Raw genomic sequence first — 21,723 nt, forward strand, 5'->3', positions numbered from 1 at the left:
CACACAAATCAACAAAGTTGTTTAGATGGGTAGCGGCATCTTCACTAGAAAGGCCGGAAAACTGATCTTTCATGACAAGATTAAGCAAAGCAGCATTTATTTCACAAGATTCAGCATCGGTAAGAGGAGCAATCGGAGTGCTAATAAAATCATTGTTGTTGGTAATGGTAAAGTCACACAATTTGGTATTATCTTGAGCCATCGTGACAAGCAAGCAATCCGACACACAAGCAAACAAGAAACGGGCAAAAAATAGGCGAATAGAGAAAGAGAGGAAGGGTGGAGAGAGAGAGGGCGAATAAAACGGCAAGGATGAAGTGGGGGAGAGGAAAATGAGAGGCAAATGGCAAATAATGTAATGCGGGAGATAAGGATTGGTGATGGGTACTTGGTATGTTGACTTTTGCGTAGACTCCCCGGCAATGGCGCCAGAAATGGCTCGTTGTCGAGAGTCCAAATCTTGACTTGACCTTGCGTAAGCCTCCCCGGCAATGGCGCCAGAAATCCTTCTTGCTACCTCTTGAGCACTGCGTTGGTTTTCCCTTGAAGAGGAAAGGGTGATGCAGCAGAGCAGCGTAAGTATTTCCCTCAGTTTTTGAGAACCAAGGTATCTCCAGTAGGAGGCCACGCACGAGTCCCTCGCACCTACACAAACAAATAAACTACTCCCAATCAACGCGACAAAGGGGTTGTCAATCCCTTCACGGTCACCTACAAGAGTGAGATCTGATAGATATGATAAGATAATATTTTTGGTATTTTTATGATAAAGAGAAATAAAGATGCAAGGAAAATAAATGGCAAAGGAAATAACTAAGTATTGGAAAATTAATATGATAGAAAATAGACCCGGGGCCATAGGTTTCACTAGAGGCTTCTCTCGAGATCATAAGTATTATGGTGGGTGAACAAATTACTGTTGAGCAATTGACAGAATTGAGCATAGTTATGAGAATATCTAGGTATGATCATGTATATAGGCATCACGTCCGAGACAAGTAGACCGACTCCTGCCTGCATCTACTACTATTACTCCACACATCGACCGCTATCCAGCATGCATCTAGAGTATTAAGTTCAAGAGAACAGAGTAACGCTTTAAGCAAGATGACATGATGTATAGGGATAAACTTATGCAATATGATATAAACCCCATCTTGTTATCCTCGATGGCAGCAATACAATATGTGCCTTGCTGCCCCTACTGTCACTGGGAAAGGACACCGCAAGATTGAATCCAAAGCTAAGCACTTCTCCCATTACAAGAAAGATCAATCTAGTAGGCCAAACCAAACTGATAATTCGAAGAGACTTGCAAAGATAACCAATCATACATAAAAGAATTCAGAGAAGATTCAAATATTGTTCATAGATAAACTTGATCATAAACCCACAATTCATCGATCTCAACAAACACACCGCAAAAGAAGATTACATCGAATAGATCTCCACAAGAGAGGGGGACTTAGTATTGAGATCCAAAAAGAGAGAAGAAGCCATCTAGCTAATAACTATGGACCCGTAGGTTTGAAGTAAACCACTCACACTTCATCGGAGAGGCTATGGTGTTGATGTAGAGTTGCCGATAATTGTGTTACAAAACATGATCATCTCGTACAACAATTTATATAATCATGTCTTGACGATATCACATCACATCATGCCCTGCAAAAACAAGTTAGACATCCTCTACTTTGTTGTTGCAAGTTTTACATGGCTGCTGCGGGCTTAGCAAGAACCGTTCTTACCTACGCATCAAAACCACAACATGGTATAGTGATTGCTTTATGATCTTCAGAAAGAACCCTATTCATTGAATCCGATTCAACTAAAGTTGGAGAAATAGACACCCGCCAGTCACCTGTGTGCAAACCACGTCGGTAGAACCAGTCTCGTGAACATGGTCATGTAAAGTCCGTCCGGGCCGCTTCATCCAACAATACCGTCGAATCAAGAAACAACTAGTGACGTCAAGCAATATGTATATACCCACGCCCACAACTCCTTTGTGTTCTACTTGTGCATATAACATCGACGCATAGACCTGGCTCTGATGCCACTGTTAGGGAACGCAGTATTTCAAAAAAAATCCTACGATCACGCGAGATCTATCTAGGACATGCATAGCAATGAGAGGGGAGAGCGTGTCTATGTACCCTCGTAGACTGAAAGCGGAAGCATTGAGTAACGCGGTTCATGTAGTCGAACGTCTTCGCAATCCAACCGATCAAGTACCAAACGCACGGCACCTCCGCGATCTGCACACGTTCAGCTCGGTGATGTCCCTCGAACTCTAGATCCAGCTGAGGCCGAGGGAGATTTTCGTCAGCACGATGGCGTGTCGACGGTGATGATGAAGTTACCAACGCAGGGCTTCGCCTAAGCACTATGACAATATGACCGAGGTGGAAATCTGTGGAGGGGGGCACCTCATACGTCTCCGTCGTATCTACTTTTCCAAACACTTTTGCCCTTGTTTTGGACTCTAACTTGCATGATTTGAATGGAACTAACCCAGACTGACGTTGTTTTCACCAGAATTGCCATGGTGTTATTTTTGTGCAGAAATAAAAGTTCTCAGAATGACCTAAATATCAACGGAGAATTATTTTGGAATATATAAAAAATACTGGAAGAAGAATCCACGTCAGGGGGGCCTCCACCTGTCCCCGAGGGTGGGGACGCGCCCCCCTACCTCATGGGCCCCCAAATGCTCCACCGGCCTTAACCCTGACTCCATATATTCATTTTCAGGGAGAAAAAATTTAGAGAGAAGAATTCATCGCGTTTTACGATACGCAGCCGCCAAGCCCTAAACTCTCTCGGGAGGGCTGATCTGGAGTCCGTTCGGGGCTCCGGAGAGGGGAATCCGTCACCATCGTCATCATCAACCTTCCTCCATCACCAATTTCATGATGCTCACCGCCGTGTGTGAGTAATTCCATCATAGGCTTGTTGGACGGTGATGGGTTGGATGAGATTTATCATGTAATCGAGTTAGTTTTGTTAGGGTTTGATCCCTAGTATCCACTATGTTCTGAGATTGATGTTGCTATGACTTTGCTATGCTTAATGCTTGTCACTAGGGCCCGAGTGCCATGATTTCAGATCTGAACCTTTTATGTTTTCATCAATATATGAGAGTTCTTGATCCTATCTTGCAAGTCTATAGTCACCTACTATGTGTTATGATCCGTTAACCCCGAAGTGACAATAATCGGGAACACTCCCGGCGATGACCGTAGTTTGAGGAGTTCATGTATTCCCTATATGTTAATGCTTTGGTCCGGTACTCTATTAAAAGGAGGCCTTAATATCCCTTAGTTTCCAATAGGACCCCGCTGCCACGGGAGGGTAGGACAAAAGATGTCATGCAAGTTCTTTTCCATAAGAACGCATGACTATATTCGGAATACATGCCTACATTACATTGATGAACTGGAGCTAGTTCTGTGTCACCCTAGGTTATGACTGTTGCATGATTGATCGCATCCAGCATAATTCTCTATCACCGATCCATTGCCTACGAGCTTTCCATATATTGTTCTTCGGTTATTTACTTTTCCGTTGCTACTGTTACAATCACTACAAAACCCAAAAATATCACTTTTGCTACCGTTACTTTTTCTATCGTTATCACTACTATCATATTACTTTGCTACTAAATACCTTGCTGCAGATATTAAGTTTCCAGGTGTGGTTGAATTGACAACTCAGCTGCTAATACTTGAGAATATTCTTTGGCTCCCCTTGTGTCGAATCAATAAATTTGGGTTGAATACTCTACCCTCGAAAACTGTTGCGATCCCCTATACTTGTGGGTTATCAAGACTATTTTCTGGCGCCGTTGTCGGGGAGCATAGCTCTATTCTTTGAGTCGCTTGGGATTTATATCTTTTTATCATTATGAAGAACTTGAAAGATCAAAGAACCAAGATTTTTCCCTCAACTACAAGGGGAGGTAAGGAACTGCCATCTAGCTCTGCACTTGATTCACCTTCTGTTTTGAGTAAGCTTGCAACACCTACAGCTGCTATTCATTCTAATATGTCGCATGTTATTGATGATGCCACTTCTGCTTTGCATGATACTTATGATGAAACTACTTCTATGGTTTATACTACTGTGCCACTAGGTGAATTTCTTGATGAACAACTTGCTAGGGCTAGAGAGAATGAAATTATTGAAACTGATAATATTGATGAAAGTGATGATGAAGATTCTCCCCCTAGATATGAATTGCCTGTTGTGCCTGAGGATTATGTTATGGATGAAGAAACTGCTAGAGACTTTCTTGCCTGCAATGATAGAAGTGATCTTAACAAACTATTAGCTAAGCTTAAAGAAAAGTCTTTGAATGCTAGAATGAAATATGATCCTCCTTATGCTACTTCACCTATCTTTATTACGGATAAGGATTATGATTTCGCTGTTGATCCTGAGTTAATTACATTGGTTAAATATGATCCTTTCTATGGCTACGAATCTGAAACTGTTGTGGCACATCTTACTAAATTAAATGATATAGCTACACTGTTTACTAATGATGAGAAAACTCGCTACTATTATATCCTTAAATTATTTTCGTTCTCATTAAAGGGTGATGCTAAGATATGGTTTAATTCTCTTGATCCTGGTTGCGTGCGTAGTCCCCAGGATATGATTTATTACTTCTCTGCTAAATATTTCCCCGCTCATAAGAAACAAGCTGCTTTAAGGGAAATATATTTTTTTGTGCAAATTGAAAAAGGGAGTCTCCCACAAGCTTGGGGGAGGCTTCTCCAATTACTTAATGCATTGCCTGTTCATCCTCTCAAGAAAAATGAAATACTTGATATCTTTTATAATGGACTAACCGATGCTTCCAGAGATTACCTGGATAGTTGTGCTGGTGATGTTTTCAGGGAAAGAATTGTTGATCAAGCTGAAATTCTATTGAATAATATGTTGACTAATGAAAACAATTGGACACTTCTTGAACCAACTCCTAATCCAACTCCAAAGAAAAGGGGTATTCTATTTCTAAATCCTGAAGATATGCAAGAGGCAAAGAAATCTATGAAAGAAAAGGGTATTAAAGCTGAGGATGTTAAGAATTTACCACCTATTGAAGAAATGCATGGTCTTAATTTGCCGCCTGTTGAAGAAATACATGGTCTTGATAACCCGACACATGTAGTAAAGGTAAATTCTCTCTATAGATATGATAAAGCTGAAATCCCTCCTGCTAAGTTTGCTAGCCAATGTTTGGATGAATTTGATAACTTTATGGTTAAGCAAGAAGATTTTAATGCTTATGTTGGTAGACAATTAAAACATAATGCTTACATGATTGAACACTTGAGTGATTATATGGCTAATGTTAAAGGTGAACTTAAACTTATTAGTAAACATGCTTCTATGGTTACCACTCAAGTAGAACAAGTACTTAAAGCTTAGAATGATTTGCTCAATGAATTGAATAGTAAGAATAATGACTACGATGTTAGATTTGCAACTAGAGGAGGTCAAGTGACTCGGGAACCTTTGTATCCTGAGGGTCATCCTAAGAGAATTGAGCAAGATTCTTAGAGAACTACCATAGATACACCTAGTACTTCTAAAAGGAAGAAAAAGAAAAATGATAGGACTTTGCATGCTTCTAGTGAACCTATTGTTGACACACCTGAGAATCCCAATGATATTTCTATTTCTGATGTTGAAACACAATTTGGTAATGAACATGAACCTAGTGATAATGTTAATGATGATGTTTATGTTGATGCTCAACCTAGCAATGACAATGATGTAGAGATTGAACCTACTGTTGATCTTGATAACCCACAATCAAAGAATCAACATTATGATAAGAGAGACTTTGTTGCTAGGAAGCACGGTAAAGAAAGAGAACCATGGGTTCAGAAACCCATGCCCTTTCCTCCTAAACCATCCAAGAAAAAGGATGATGAGGATTTTGAGCACTTTGCTGAAATGATTAGACCTATCTTTTTGCGTATGCGTTTGACTGATATGCTTAAAATGAATCCTTATGCTAAGTATATGAAGGAAATAGTTACTAATAAAAGAAAGATACCGGAAGCTGAAATTTCCACCATGCTTGCTAATTATACTTTTAAGGGTGGAATACCAAAGAAACTTGGAGATCCAGGAGTACCAACTATACCATGCTCCATTAAAAGAAACTATGTTAGAACTGCTTTATGTGATCTTGGAGCCGATGTTAGTGTTATGCCTCTCTCTTTATATCGTAGACTTGATTTGAATAAGTTGACACCTACTGAAATATCTTTGCAAATGGATGATAAATCAACTGCTATACCTGTCGGTATTTGTGAGGATGTGCATGTTGTGGTTGCAAACGTTACTATTTTAACAGACTTTGTTATTCTTGATATTCCTGAAGACGATAGTATGTCTATTATTCTTGGAAGATCCTTTTTGAATATTGCAGGGGCTATTATTGATTGCACCAAAGGCAATGTCACTTTTCATGTTAATGGTAATGAGCATACGGTACACTTTCCGAGGAAACAACCTCAAGTCCACAGTATCAATTCAATTGGAAAATTTTCAACAATTACTATTGGAGGTTTTGAATTTCCTCTTCCTACTGTCAAGAAAAAAAATATGATATTCTTATTGTTGGGGACATGCATATCCCTGTTGAGGTAACCTAGTGTTATTCAAAAATTCTCCGGTTTCATGTTATTCGAAATGAGTTTGTTAACAAGACCTGATCAACCTTGTTAGTGGATTTCTTTTGATGAGCATGGGATGGATGAATTTAGAAAACACAACTCTCTGTACCCTCTTTTTACTTTCTGTTATTTATATTAAATAAAGCAAAAGTATTATTTTTTGTCTATTTTCTGAATTATCAATGCAATAAAAAATACCCCAAAAATAAAAGTTCTCCAAATGCCCTGAAATTTAAATATATATTTTTCTAGAATATTTGAGAATATCTAGCACTAAGAACATAGTAGGGGGAGCAAGCACCTGGGCGCGCCACTGCCTCGTGGACCCACGGTGGCTCCCCTCCACTTATTCCAACTACCACACACTCCTTCTTCCTCCCACAAAAATCACCAACCAGCTCAAACCCGAGTTCAAGGTCATCTTGCTGCCATTTTTGATCTCCTAGCTCAAAGCTCCATTCACAAAACTGCTTTAGGAGATTGTTCTTTGGTATGTGACTCCTCCAATGGTCTAATTAGTTTTTGTTCTAGTGATTTATTCATTACCAATTTTTGCTACTTAGGTGACCCTGTTCTTGAGCTTGCATGTCAAATTTGTATGGCCAAAAGTAGTTTTAATGCATGATATTGCCTCTAGGCACTTGTAGGAGTAGTTGCTATCAATATTGTTGAGTTTGGTTCACTTTTATTTTGAGTTACTAAAAATTTCAGAAATTTTTCAGAGGAAGAAATATGTTTAGGAAAATGTACCAAGGTGGTTCTTCAAGGAAGCAAGGACCTAGACTCGCAATACGCGATGCAGATGAGGAACCACCAAGGGATGCTCAAGTGTGGCCCTATGAATGGCCGTCAGAGGACTTCATGGTTCGAGCGGGAATCAAGGAGGAATTTGAAGCTTATGTGCGTAATGCTGATCTTGAGAGCTTCGAGGCAGATAAGTGTCGTCAATACCTCTATTTAACTGATTCATTTGTGAGAAGGTTTAAATTTTCATCATCACGCAATTCTCAAACTGTCATGTTCGATCTTTATGATAAATCTTATACCATGGACTTAGAAGATTTAAACACTGCTTGTAAACTCCCTCAGTGGGGTGATGTTAGTGAACCTCGCAAATCTGAGTTTAGAGATTTTCTTGCCAGTATAACTGTGGGGGAGTCTAGATATATAACACAAGCTACCATAGGGAGCATTCATTTTCTTGCTATACATTATTTTGCTCTCTTCATAGGTAGGTGCATCAATGGTAAGGATGAAGCATGTCACATGTGTGTCCCTGATCTTAGTGTTCTCAGGAATGCTATATTAGGAGATAAACATTATAATTTGGGAGCCATTGTTGCATGTAGGTTGCATAATAATCGTATTCATGGAGATTTCTTTGGTGGAATTTATGCAACTCGTATAGCTAACTTTCTTGAGATACCCATACGTGGAGTTGATATTGAGTTGCCTCCTTCTTATTTAGATTATGAGGCTATGGTTCGTCATCAGTTTGTTGAGAGGAACAATCAGTTCCTCTAGTACCGACTAATCTTTGACAGATGACACACCTATCACGTCGCCCTCCCTGCTCCTCCTTTCTTTGACTTTTAGGCAAAGGGGCGATATTTTATAACCAGGGAGGAGGCGACCGAGTATGAGAGGAGGGCGAAGACAGATCGCCTCCAAGCCGCAGCTCATCAGGCAATTGCCGCTGCATCTCAGTACGACCCCAGTTACAACTTTGGATATCCGCCAGGCCAACCGTGGCCATAGACCAACTTAGGCCAAAAGCCTAAGCTTGGGGGAGTACGTATTTCTCACCGACATTACATTCATGTTCGCACACTCATGCTAGTTGTCGGTGCTCATACTTTTTCATTGTAATATCCATGCTAGTTTATTTTCCTTTTTATGCTTTCTTCTTGTGTGTTTGATAAACCTTAATAAAAAACAAAAAAATAGTTGTAGCTTTCAGCTAGTTTACTTTCTTGCTTGTAGTAGTAATTAAAAATAAAACCCAAAAAGAGTTCTCGTTCTTCTTTTGCTTGTTGGGAGCTTTCCCGTGTAAATAGTTTTATTTCTTTCTTGTTATTTGGGGGTTGAGAGGAGAAGACCATGATTAAAATGTTGAGTGGCTCTCATATGCATTATTGTTGATCTAACAAAGAGCCCATATTACCATGTCTTCTCTCTTGAATTGAATGCTTGCAGATTCCAGCTTAGTCCAATGCACGGGCACTATTATTATTATCCACACTATTCGGTCGTGCAAGTGAAAGGAAATAATGATGATTATATGATGAACTTATTGAGATGAGAAAAGCTGGTATGAACTCGGCCTCTCTTGTTTTTGTAAATATGATTAGTTCATCGTTCCTGATTCAGCCTATTATGAATAAACATGTTTTCAATGACAATTAGAGATTGTAGTTGCTTATGCCATGCTTAATTAGCTAGGAGCTTATAATGGTTTACCTTGCGTGCCAACATGCTATTAAAATGGTTGTGATGTGGTATGATAGGGTGGTATCCTCTTTTGAATGATTCGAGTGGCTTGACTTGGCACATGTTCACGCATGTAGTTGAAACAGAATCAACATAGCCTCTATGATATTTATGTTCATGGTGCATTATATCCTACTCATGCTTGCATTCGGTGTTGATTAATTTTAATGCATGTTCATGACTGTTATCGCTCTCTAGCTGGTAGCTTCCCAGTCTTTTTCTAGCCTTCACTTGTACTAAGCGGGAATACTGCTTGTGCATCCAACTCCATAAACCCCAAAGTTGTTCTATATGAGTCCACCATACCTACCTATATACGGTATCTACCTGTCATTCCAAGTAAATTTATATGTGCCAAACTCTAAACCTTCAAATAAACATTCTGTTTTGTATGCTCGAATAGCTCATGTATCAACTAAGGCTGTCTATATCTTCCATGCTAGGCGGGTTATTCTAAAAGTGCGTTATATCGACTAGAGGGGGGTGAATAGGCAATTTTTATGAATTCTTCACTGAGGAATTTGCAGGTGAGGAAATTCTTTAGCGAAGAACTACTAGCATCGTAATAAGTACTCAAAAGTAAACATAACAGAACACAAGCATAGTCATCATGATGAAATGAAGACAGGCACAGAGTACAGAAAGCGTAAGCACAGGATAACACAGGATGAAGACAAACCGACTAAAGAAATTGAACTAAGAAAATTGAGAAAGTCTTCAGTCAAAGTCTTCAAACACAGATATGAGGAAATGAAAGAGTTGAGGAAATAGAACCAGTGAGCTTGGTGAAGACAATGATTTGGTAGACCAGTTCCAACTGTTGTCTCAGTTGTACATCTGGTTGGAGCGGCTAGGTATTTAAGCGTGAGGACACACAGTCCGGACACACAATCCTCCCCGTATTCTCCTTGAGCTAAGGTCACACAGACCTCGCCAATCACTCGTGGTAAGTCTTCAGGTGACTTCTGAACCTTCACAAACTTGGTCACTCGGCGATCCACAATTCCTCTTAGATGCTCTAGACCTTGACGCCTAACCGTCTGGAAGAAGCACAGTCTTCAAAGGTAACAAGTGTCGGATCCACATAGGATCAATCTCTTTAGTGATGCTCAATCACTTGGGGTTTGTAGGTGTTTGGGTTTGGGTTTTCCTCACTTGATGATTTTCACTCAAAGTCCTTGGAGGATGGGATGCTCTCAAATGACAAGTGTTGGTTTCTCTCGGAGCAGCCAACTGGCTAGTGGTTGTAGGGGGCAGCTATTTATAGCTTAGGGAGCAGCCCGACATGATAAGACATAAATGCCCTTCAATGACATGACCGTTGGGTGGGTAGATATTCTGGGACAGCTGGCGCATAGCACAGCAACGGTCGGAATTGTGAGAATCAAATTCCTAAGGGCTATCATGTTCCTCACTATGTAGGCAATCCACACTGGCGAATTCCTAACTCCTCAGTCAGAACAAATTCCACAGAGACCAGAAGAACTTCGTCTCTGTCACTGAAGAATATGACTGAACTGTATGAGATTTCCAATGGCTTCACTCGAAGGGATTGGTAGGTGTAGGATTTTGAGTTGAGCATCACATGGAAATTTTTCCTTAGTATTTCCTCGACCCCCTTTAACAGTACGGTGTTTTTTAAGACTCAAGAAAGAGAAAATGAAACTACAAAAACAAAAGTCTTCACGCTTCATGTTCCTCAAATGAATACCAAGTCTTCAAGGTCACACCAATTTCTTCACTTTCAGAGTCTTCAGAAAGTCTTCAGAAATTCAAAGTCTTCAGTCGAAGAACTTAATTTTTAGGGGTCGACTTTCTCTGTAAATATCAAACTCCTCATAGACTTATAGACCTGTGTACAGTCACAAACGCATTAGTCCCTTAACCTATAAGTCTTCAATACACCAAAATCACTAAGGGGCACTAGATGCACTTACAATCTCCCCCTTTTTGGTGATTGATGACAATACAGGTTAAGTTTTCAACGGGATAAACATATGAAGTGTAAATACTGATATTGAGGAATTTGATTGCAAGATATAGAAGAACTCCCCCTAAAGATGTGCATAGTGAGGAATTTGCATTTGAAGCAATGCACACTTGAAGAGTTGAATCATGGAGATCTCCCCCTATATCTTGTAATTCATACACGCATTTGACATATCATAATGAAGAATTTGGAATGCATGATGAAATATGGTGACTGGTGTAATTCATCATGCGTGCATTAACATATATGAGAAATAAGCATGCAGAAAAACACATCAAAAGTATCAGAGCACCATCGAGTTTAAGTTTACAACTCGATCCAATAAAGTTTCAGAAGAACGGGAGTTGCGACTTAGCAAAAAAACGCCCATATAGACAGACCCGCTTGAAGACTAACTCAAAATTCTCCCCCTTTGTCATCGAATGACCAAAAGGATCGAAAATGAGGACTAACGCCCCTGAAGAATATCAAGTTGATGAAGGAGCGCCAGCGTTGTTGGGGTCGTTTGTCGTGGAAGGGCCTGCTGCAGTGTCGTCCAAGTCTTCATGCTTGCCGGTGTCGCACGATGAAGAATAGGAGCTGGACACCAAAGGAGGAACCTTGTCCTTCTTGTATTTCTTCGGTGGAGGTGCAGACCAGTCAAAATCTTCCTTGAGACCCATTTTATTGAGATCTTCTTCACCATACAGATGTGACAGAATGGCCCAGGTGCGACCGAAAACTTCATGGAGGTAGTAATGGTTTTTACTCACTGCATTCTGTGTAGCAGTCATGTTGTGAAGAAACGAACCAAACTAACGCTTAACCCATTTATGGTTTCGATCCACCTTCTGGTGAAGACTAAGCAGAAGATCACAGTTAGTCATCACACGAGGAGCAGTGGCTTGGGGAGTAGACCTTGGTGCATTGGCAGCAGAGTCATCATTGGTGGAATAAGATGCAGCTTTGCGAAACTGACCATCCAATGGACGAATGCCTTCATTAATGACAGCAGGAGCCTTGTCCTTTTCATCAGTTGAAGCAAAAGCCTGCTTGAGGACTTCAATCAGGGGCAGATAGCTAAGGTGATTCTGAAAATCAGCCTTGTAGTTGAGTGAAGACCTTGTCCCGAGGAATCTCATAATCCAAGGTGCATAAGGTTTCAGCTCAAATGGAGAAAGTGCAGCATTTGCCAGAGTCCTCATGAAGAAATCGTGATAGTTGATAGGAATGCTATGTATGATGTTGAATAGCAGATTCTTCATGATGCCAACTATTTCCTCATCAGATGAGTCGTGGCCTTTGATGGGACTCATTGTCCTCGTCAGAATGCGACAGACAGTCCGAGGCACATATAGTAATTCCTTCACAAGGAATTTGGTTCGTGGGGCCTGACCTGGCTTCAAAGGCTTCATCAGAACTTGCATGTAGTGATTTGTAAGCTCAGGTTCACTGTAGATGCAACGGGCAGCTTCAAGGGGAGGACTGAGTGGTAAAGCACGAAGAAATTCAGTAGCTGGTACCGTGTAGTGAGTGTTTTCAGACATCCAGTCCAGCACCCATGAATTCACATCTTCAGAATCTCCTGTGATGTGCAGCGTCGCATAAAATTGAAGAATGAGTTCTTCATTCCAATCACAGATGTCAGTGCAGAAATTTAACATTCTAGCGTCGTGAAGAACACTGAGGACTGGCACAAAGCACGACAGAGATTCCATATCCATGTGAGGAATGTGCTCATGGTAGAAGATTTTGTCTTTGTTGAACAGCACGAAGGAATAGAAATTAGCCTGGCTAGCATTCCAGAAACGCCTTTTCCTAATGCGAGCAGAGTCATAGGGGTTGTAGTCTGTGAAGAATACGTGCTCGCCGAAGAAATCATCAGCCTTGAATTTTTGCTTCCTGGAGAATGGATCCTTTGGCTTGGGTAGAGGAGTGTCAGTGAGTTGCATCACAACCTCAGGAATCGCAATCTCAGGTTCTTTGGGCTGAGGAATTTCTGGTTCCTCTTTAGTGGCAGTTTGCGTCTTCAGATGTTCACCAGCAGCGGTTTCTTCAGCACTAGTGGCTGGAATTTCTTCACGTACAGACGAAGTGGGGTGAGTTTCTTCAGAGCCCATTTGAACAGTTTGTGCATGGGACTGAGGTATTTGCTATAAAGGTGTGAACAGTGGAGAGTTGGGATGCTGACTTTCCCAAAATTCATCATTCAACATTCATCACTTTCCACATCTTCATCTTCCATTTCTTCAACGTCAGCCTCTTCAGCTGTGAACTGAGGCATAGGCGAGGAAACAACTGGTGTTGAAGGGATTTCATCCGCTTCAATTTCTTCATCCATCTGCTCTGACGAAGCAGCAGAAGGATTTTCTTCATCAGATCCGCTAGGGATCACATATTCGTCATCAAAAGGAACAAGGTCCTTTGATGGCATGGTTGAGATCGGAACAACATCAATGGGATTTGCGACCGAACTTGCCACAGACTTCATTTTCTTTGGAGCTGAAAAATCCGAAGTAGCTGGTGCTTTTCTTTTCTTCACACCTGCACGCTCTGCAGCCTTGGTCTTTTTCACATCTGATGCAGATGGAAGGATCAGAGTTGGTGTAGGCGTAGAAGGAGCAGAGGAATCTGATTATTTTCTTCAGGCACAACTGATGCAGTTGCCCTGACTTCTTCATTTTCTTCAGGCGCACCACTAGTGGATTCCCTGGAAATTTCTTCAGCGGCTGGAATGCAGTCACCAGCCCTGGAACTCACATTTTCTTCAGCAGCCTGAAAGTCATCAGTGGTGCTGGCATGTTCTTCAGTTGGCTGAGTAGATGCTTCAGCCTGAGGAATTTCCTGTTGCGATGGAGCTGCAACATTCGAGGTGAACTTCTCAGTCAGTTTAACAAACCTGACCTTGGCTCCTTGCCAATCAGCATAGTAGGCTTTGAAGTCATTGCTGAGGGTTTTGATTTCAGACTGGATTTTTACAAGTTAATCAGTTGTCATAGTGACAATGTTGTTCTTCAGAAATTTCTCCTTCTTATATTGCGCTTTCTTGATCTGCCTGGCCTTCTCATATTTCCATTTTTCTTCTTGGATGAAATGGGTCAGCATGTGACTTTGGCCAGGAGTCAACTTCAAATCAGGCATAGGAGTGTTTGGGTCCTTGTGCCAGAGATCAATATAGTCGAGGATCAATCTTGGATCCAAAAGCAGTGGCACATTTGTGCCTTTGGCTCTAGCGGCCCTGACTTTCCTATCTCTGATGATCTCAGCAAGTTCTTCATCATTAGCTTCGTCTTCTTCAGACGGCACTTGGAAGGCGACCTGCTTCTTCTGAGGACTAGGGCGAGGACCTCGTCCAGCAGTGGCCTTTGTCTTCAGCAGAGAGGGTCCCGTTGAAGAATTGGGTGTAGATGAGGAACTAGCTGAAGCTCTTGAGTCAATAGAGATGCATGTAGTCCTTTGGCACGTGGCAAGATGCACAAGTGCAGAGGACTTTGTCGGAGCAGCTGAGGAATTTGGAGGAGCTGCTGAGGACTTTTGAGGAGCTGAGGATTTTGGAGGAGCAGGAGCAGCATGAGGAATTGGCCTTGAGGGCTTTGAAGATTCTGGCCGTGAGGGCATTGCTGAGGAACTTGGCCTTGAGGGCACTGAAGGTGAATCACTTGGCTTACGTGCAGGCTTCTTTGTCATAGATTTCTTCGGCTTGACAGAGGCCTTAGTGGCAGCAGCAGCAGCAGAGTCTTTAGTGAATTTCCTCACTGCTTCTTTTGCTTGTTTGGCCAACTTGGCCTGGCGCTTGGCTCATTCTTCAGGAAAGTCCTCACCGCGCTTGACGCTGGTGGGATCCGCTTCTTGGCCAGGTGCCAATGGAGGTCTTGAGCATGGAGGGGTAATAGCGAATTTCTTCATGTATTTGGGAGTAACATCTCTGTACTCCCTCCACTCTCTAGCCCATCTCCTCTCTAGCCCATTTTCTTCAGTTGAGGAATTTGAACAATCGAATTCTCTGAAGAAGTATGCAATTTTTCTTCGAGGAACGCTTCAAATGAGTTAAGTTGATGAGAACCTAGTGATTCAGCAACGGACATGAGTACCTCTGAACAGAGTATAGTTGCGAGGAATTTGGAGAGGTCATATGCGTTCTCAGAAGGTTTTGCAAAAAGAACAAGTTTGAGGAATTTGACCAGAAGAGTCTTGAAGAATTTCACTGAGCATTCTTAGTCTTAGGTTCCAGAGTTGTACAGATCAGAAATCCACACAATTGAGTAATCTTGAAGAGAAATTTGCAGCTTAGAGAAATGAATCAAGAATAGATGACATGTGAGGTGTTTAGTGTGTGAAGATTTGAAGAAAAACACCTTTGAAGATTTTGTAGACAATCATTTGAATCACAGAGGGTAGTAAAAGTATATTTTAATTACCCTAAATGAAGAACAGGACGAACTGTGGGGTGGAGAAGTGAAGTTCGTCTGTGCAGATCTTCCACTCCCTAACTCGGCGGAGGAAGACAGCTACGGCGGCGGCGGAGTGAAGATTTCCGCGGCCGGCGCGAGTACGGCGGCGACGAGGTCGAGGCAGTGAAGCTCTTCCTCACCGGCGACGATGAAGTAGCGGCGGCATTAGGGTTTGAGAAGCTCGAGCTGGAGAGAGGTCGAGCAGAGTAAAGGATGTGTGGAAGGGGAAGGGGGTATTTATAGCCACGGTGAAAAACTGTTCGCCCGAAGAATTTGGACGAACGTGCCCCTGACCCTTCTCATTCGCTTGACATGTGTCACCCATGTACTGAGAAGTGGAGATTGTGTGCGATCGTGGGTGAATGGATAAGTATACCGTGGGATGCGGAACGGTTTGAGCGGCAAAGCCGAAAATTTAGATAAGATAGGTTTTAAAGTTCCATTCACAATTTCTTCAGCTGAAAAGGACACAGTGAAGATTTGAATGGTTTCAAATAGAATGCACATGAAGAATTTGTGAACAGATTGGGTTGAGTATAACATAGAGGGGAAAGGGTCCGATCACATTCACTTAGCAAAAAAACCAACTTGAAGAATTAGCAATAAGTGAATGCTGTAGAGGACATAAACTCATATATATATATAGCCAATGAAGAAAAATGACGGAAACAGTGAAGACAATGCAAAGTTGAAAAAAATTGAACAACTGAAGAATTTCAACTTTTGGTGGTGGCGAGACCCACCGTATATGAATGACGATTTCAGACACCGCGTACAATTGTCGTAGGTTTCTGAGAATCACATTCTTCATTAATTTCTTCACACTTAGAGTGTTATTCTTCATTGATTGAAGAAAAACGTTTCTTCATGTGTTGCACATCTAAGTCATCAATTTTGCATAAGTGTTAGGATGAGTGTCCTTTTCAGAGAACATTCGAAGATTCTAGGATATTTAGCTCACACCGCAACTTGCTAAATCTCTTCTCATCCAAGGGCTTTGTGAAGATATCGGCTAGCTGTTCTTAAGTCTTCACATGCTCAATAGAAATGTCGCCCTTCAACACATGATCACGAAGAAAATGATGACGAATCTGAATGTGCTTTGTCTTCGAGTGTTGAACTGGGTTGTGAGCAATCTTGATGGCACTCTCATTGTCACAAAAGAGAGGCACATTCTTCATGTTGACGCCGTAGTCCTTGAGAGTTTGCTTCATCCATAGCAATTGAGCATAGCAAGAACCAGCGGCAATGTACTCAGCTTCAACAGTAGATAGTGATACACAGTTCTGTTCCTTCGAGGACCAATAGACCAAAGATCGTCCGAGGAAATGACATGTACCAGATGTTGACTTGCGGTCCACACGGTCACCAGCATAGTCAGAGTCAGAATATTCGATGAGATCAAAAGCCGAGCCCTTGGGGTACCATAATCCAAGTGTTGGTGTGTGAGCTAGATATCAAATAATATGCTTCACAGCCTTATGGTGTGATTCCTTCGGTGTAGCTTGAAATCGGGCACACATGCAAACACTAAGCATTATATCTGGCCTAGATGCACATAAGTACAATAAATAACCAATCATGGAGCGGCATACCTTATGATCGAAGTCAATACCATTTTCATCAGTGCACAGATGGCCATTTGTGGGCATAGGAATTTGACGCCTTTGCAATCTTGCATGCCGAATTTCCTCAATACATCCTTGAGGTATTTCTCCTGAGATATGAATATGCCATTGTGTTGTTGACGAATTTGAAGACCTAAGAAGAATTTCAATTCTCCCATCATAGACATTTGATATTCTTCACTCATCATATAGGCAAATTCATCACTATAACGTTGGTCAGTACAGCCAAAGATAATATCATCAACATATATTTGGCACACAAACAATTCACCATCATAAGATTTAGTGAAAAGAGTAGGGTCGAGTGAACCGGGTTTGAAGCCTTTCTTCATAAGGAATTCCTTCAAAGTATCATACCACGCCCGTGGGGCCTGCTTGAGGCCATAGAGGGCCTTATTGAGCCTGAAGACTTTGTCAGGATTCTTTGGATCTTCAAAACTTGGGGGTTGAGCAACATATACTTCTTCCTCAAGCTTACCATTGAGGAATGCACTTTTCACATCCATTTGATATAGAGTGATATCATGATGGTTAGGATAAGCAAGTAATATGTGAATAGCCTCAACTCTAGCAACAGGTGCAAAAGTTTCATCGAAATCAATTCCTTCAACCTGTGTGTAGCCTTGAGCTACAAGCCGTGCCTTATTCCTTACCACAAGGCCATTTTCGTCTTGCTTTTTGCGATAGATCCACTTTGTGCCAATGATATTGTGCTTGCGAGGATCTAGACGTTTGACTAGTTCCCAGACGTTGTTGAGCTCGAACTGATGTAATTCTTCTTGCATGGCCTGAATCCACTCAGGCTCCAAAGCTTCATCTACCTTAGTGGGCTCTATGATAGAGACAAAAGCATAGTGCCCACAAAAGTTAGATAAATGTGAAGCTTTTGAGCGTGTGAGAGGACCTGGCGCTTTAATGTCATTGATGTTCTTTTCAACTTGCACTTCTTTTGCAATGCGAGGATGAGCTGGTTGTCATTGATGAATTTGATCAGCATTTTCTTCAGCACCATTTTCTTCAGTATTTTCTTCAGGTTCATTAGCTCGACGTTCTTCATGTTCTGGAATGAATTCTTCAGCAAATTCTTCAGTAGGAATGACATCCTCAGTAGCCTTGAACTTGATAGTTTCCTCAGGTGCCGGTTCATCTATCACAGTAGGTAGGTGCTCTCTTTGTGAGCCATTAGTTTCATCGAACCGCACATCTACAATTTCAACAACCTTGTGAAGAACGTTGTTGAAGACTCTATAGGTGTGTGAGTCCTTTCCGTAACCAAGCATAAAACCTTCATGTGCTTTCGGTGCAAATTTTGAGTTATGATGAGGATCTCTAATCCAACATTTAGCACCGAAGACTTTGAAACAACTTACATTGGGTTTGTTATTAGTGAGAAGTTTATAGGCAGTCTTCTTGAAGAATTTTTGAAGATATACTCTATTGATGATGTGGCACGCAGTATCAATTGCCTCAATCCAGAAACGACGAGGCATCTTGTATTCATCAAGCATAGTGCGAGCCATCTCAGCAAGAGTCCTGTTCTTGCGCTCCACGACGCCGTTCTGCTGAGGAGTATAAGGAGCAGATAACTCATGAATAATACCAAGTTCATCAAGATAGTCATGAAGACTAGAATTCTTGAACTCAGTTCCATTGTCACTTCTGATGTGCTTGATCTTCACACCAAAGTTGGTTAAAGCCCTCGAGGAAAATCGTTTGAAGACTTCCTGTACTTCATGTTTGTAAGTAATAATGTGTACCCATGTGTATCGAGAGTAATCATCAACAATAACAAAGCCATATTGAGATGCCTCATTTGAGACTGCAGAATAATGGTTAGGACCAAAGAGATCCATGTGAAGCAATTCAAATGGACAAGTGGTGGTCATGATAGTCTTTGCTGGATGCTTAGACTTTGTCATCTTCCCAGCTTCACAGGCTCCGCATAAGTGATCCTTGAGGAATTTGACATTTTCGATGCCAATGACATGCTTATTCTTCGCAAGCGTGTGCAAATTCCTCATGCCTGCATGACCAAGTCGTCGATGCCAGAGCCAGCCTTCTGAAGCTTTTGCAAGTAGGCACATGGCTGGTTGTGGTCCTATAGAGAAATCAACAATATACAGGTCTCCTCTCCTAAAGCCTTCAAAGACTTTGGAATTTTCAGCTTACATAACCACAACACAACGGTACTTGCCAAAGACAACAACCATATCAAGATCGCAAAGCATTGAGACAGACATGAGGTTGTATCCTAGGGACTCGACAAGCATGACTTTGTCCATGTGTCGATCCTTTGTGATCGCAACCTTACCTAGACCCAATACCTGACTTTTGCCTTTGTCAGCAAAGATGATATGCTTCAGATGCGACGGAGATAATGGAGCATCCATCAATAGATTCTTGTCACTAGTCATGTGATTTGTACATCCACTATTGAGGACCCACTCAGTGGCTTTGGGTTGATCATCCTGCAGATGAATTAGTGCAGCTTATGAACTCATATACTTCATCAGTGAAGAATATGCCATCAATTCATCAGATAAATTTCATCAAGCAATAGAACAGATAAAGCAGTATGAGGACGTGAGAAATGAAAGTTCATTTCTTCATGGTTAGCCTGCGTCCTATCAGGCACATTCAGGTCTCCAGCAAATTCTTCAGACGATTACGTACGTCTGGAGACCTAACCCTACAGAAGAGATTAGTTCTTTTTCTTCACCACCCACATCTGAAGGGGTGGCAAAGAGTTCATGAAAGTGCGTTATATCGACTAGAGGGGGGGTGAATAGGCGATTTTTATGAAATTCTTCATTGAGGAACTTACCGGTGAGGAAATTCCTCAGCGAAGAACTACTAGCAGCGGAATAAGTACTCAAAAGTAAACATAACAGAATACAAGCATAGTCATCATGATGAAATGAAGACAGACACAGAGTACAGGAAGCGTAAGCACAGGATAACACAGGATGAAGACAAACAGACTGAAGAAATTGAACTGAGGAAATTGATAAAGTCTTCAGTCAAAGTCTTCAAACACAGATATGAACAAGCACACAACTCAGTTATGAGGAAATGAAAGAGTTGAGGAAATGGAACCAGTAAGCTTGGTGAAGACAATGATTTGGTAGACCAGTTCCAACTGCTGTCTCAGTTGTACGTATGGTTGGAGCGGCTGAGTATTTAAACTCGAGGACATACAGTCCCGGACACCCAGTCCTGAACACGCAGCTCAGGACACCAAGTCCTCACCGTATTCTCCTTGAACTAAGGTCACACAGACCTCGTCCAATCACTCGTGGTAAGTCTTCAGGTGACTTCCGAACCTTCACAAACTTGGTCACTCGGTGATCCACAATTCCTCTTGGATGCTCTAGACCATGACGCCTAACCGTCTGGAAGAAGAACAATCTTCAAAGGTAACAAGCATCGGATCCACGCAAGATCAATCTCTTCAGTGATGCTCAATCACTTGGGGTTTGTAGGTGTTTGGGTTTGGGTTTTTCCCCACTTGATGATTTTCTCTCAAAGTCCTCGGAGGATGGGTTGCTCTCGAATGACAAGTGTCAGTTTCTCTCGGAGCAGCCAACCAGCTAGTGGTTGTAGGGGTGGCTATTTATAGCCTAGGGAGCAGCCCGACATGATAAGACATAAATGCCCTTCAATGATATGACCGTTAGGTGGATGGATATTTTGGGACAGCTGGCGCATAGCACAGCAATGGTCGGAATTTTGAGTAGCAAAATCCTCAGGGCTATCATGTTCCTCACTGTGTAGGAAATCCACACTGGCGAATTCCTAACTCCTTAGTCAGAACAAATTCCTCAGAGACCAGAAGAACTTCGTCTCTGTCACTGAAGAATATGACTGAACTATATGAGATTTCCAATGGCTTCACTTGAAGGGATTGGTAGGTGTAGGATTTTGAGTTGAGCATCACATGGAAATTTTTCCTTAGTATTTCCTCGACCCCTTTAACAGTACGTTGTTTCCTATGACCCAAGAAAGAGAAAATGAAACTATGAAAACAAAAGTCTTCACGCTTCATGTTCCTCGAATGAATACCAAGTCTTCAAGGTCACACCAATTTCTTCACTTTCAAAGTCTTCAGAAAGTCTTCAGAAATCCGAAGTCTTCAATCGAAGAACTTCATTTTTAGGGGTCGACTTTCTCTGTAAATCTCAAACTCCTCATAGACTTATAGACCTGTGTACACTCGCAAACGCATTAGTCCCTTAACCTATAAGTCTTCAATACACCAAAATCACTAAGGGGCACTAGATGCATTTACAATCTCCCCCTTTTGGTGATTGATGACAATATAGGTTAAGTTTTCAATGGGGATAAACATATGAAGTGTAAATACTGATATTGAGGAATATGATTGCAAGATATAGAAGAACTCCCCCTGAAGATGTGCATAGTGAGGAATTTGCATTTGAAGCAATGCACACTTGAAGAGTTGAATCATGGAGATCTCCCCCTATATC

The sequence above is a fragment of the Triticum aestivum genome, chromosome 5A, assembly GCF_018294505.1.
Source record: "Triticum aestivum cultivar Chinese Spring chromosome 5A, IWGSC CS RefSeq v2.1, whole genome shotgun sequence".
NCBI classification, from domain to species: Eukaryota; Viridiplantae; Streptophyta; class Magnoliopsida; order Poales; family Poaceae; genus Triticum; species Triticum aestivum.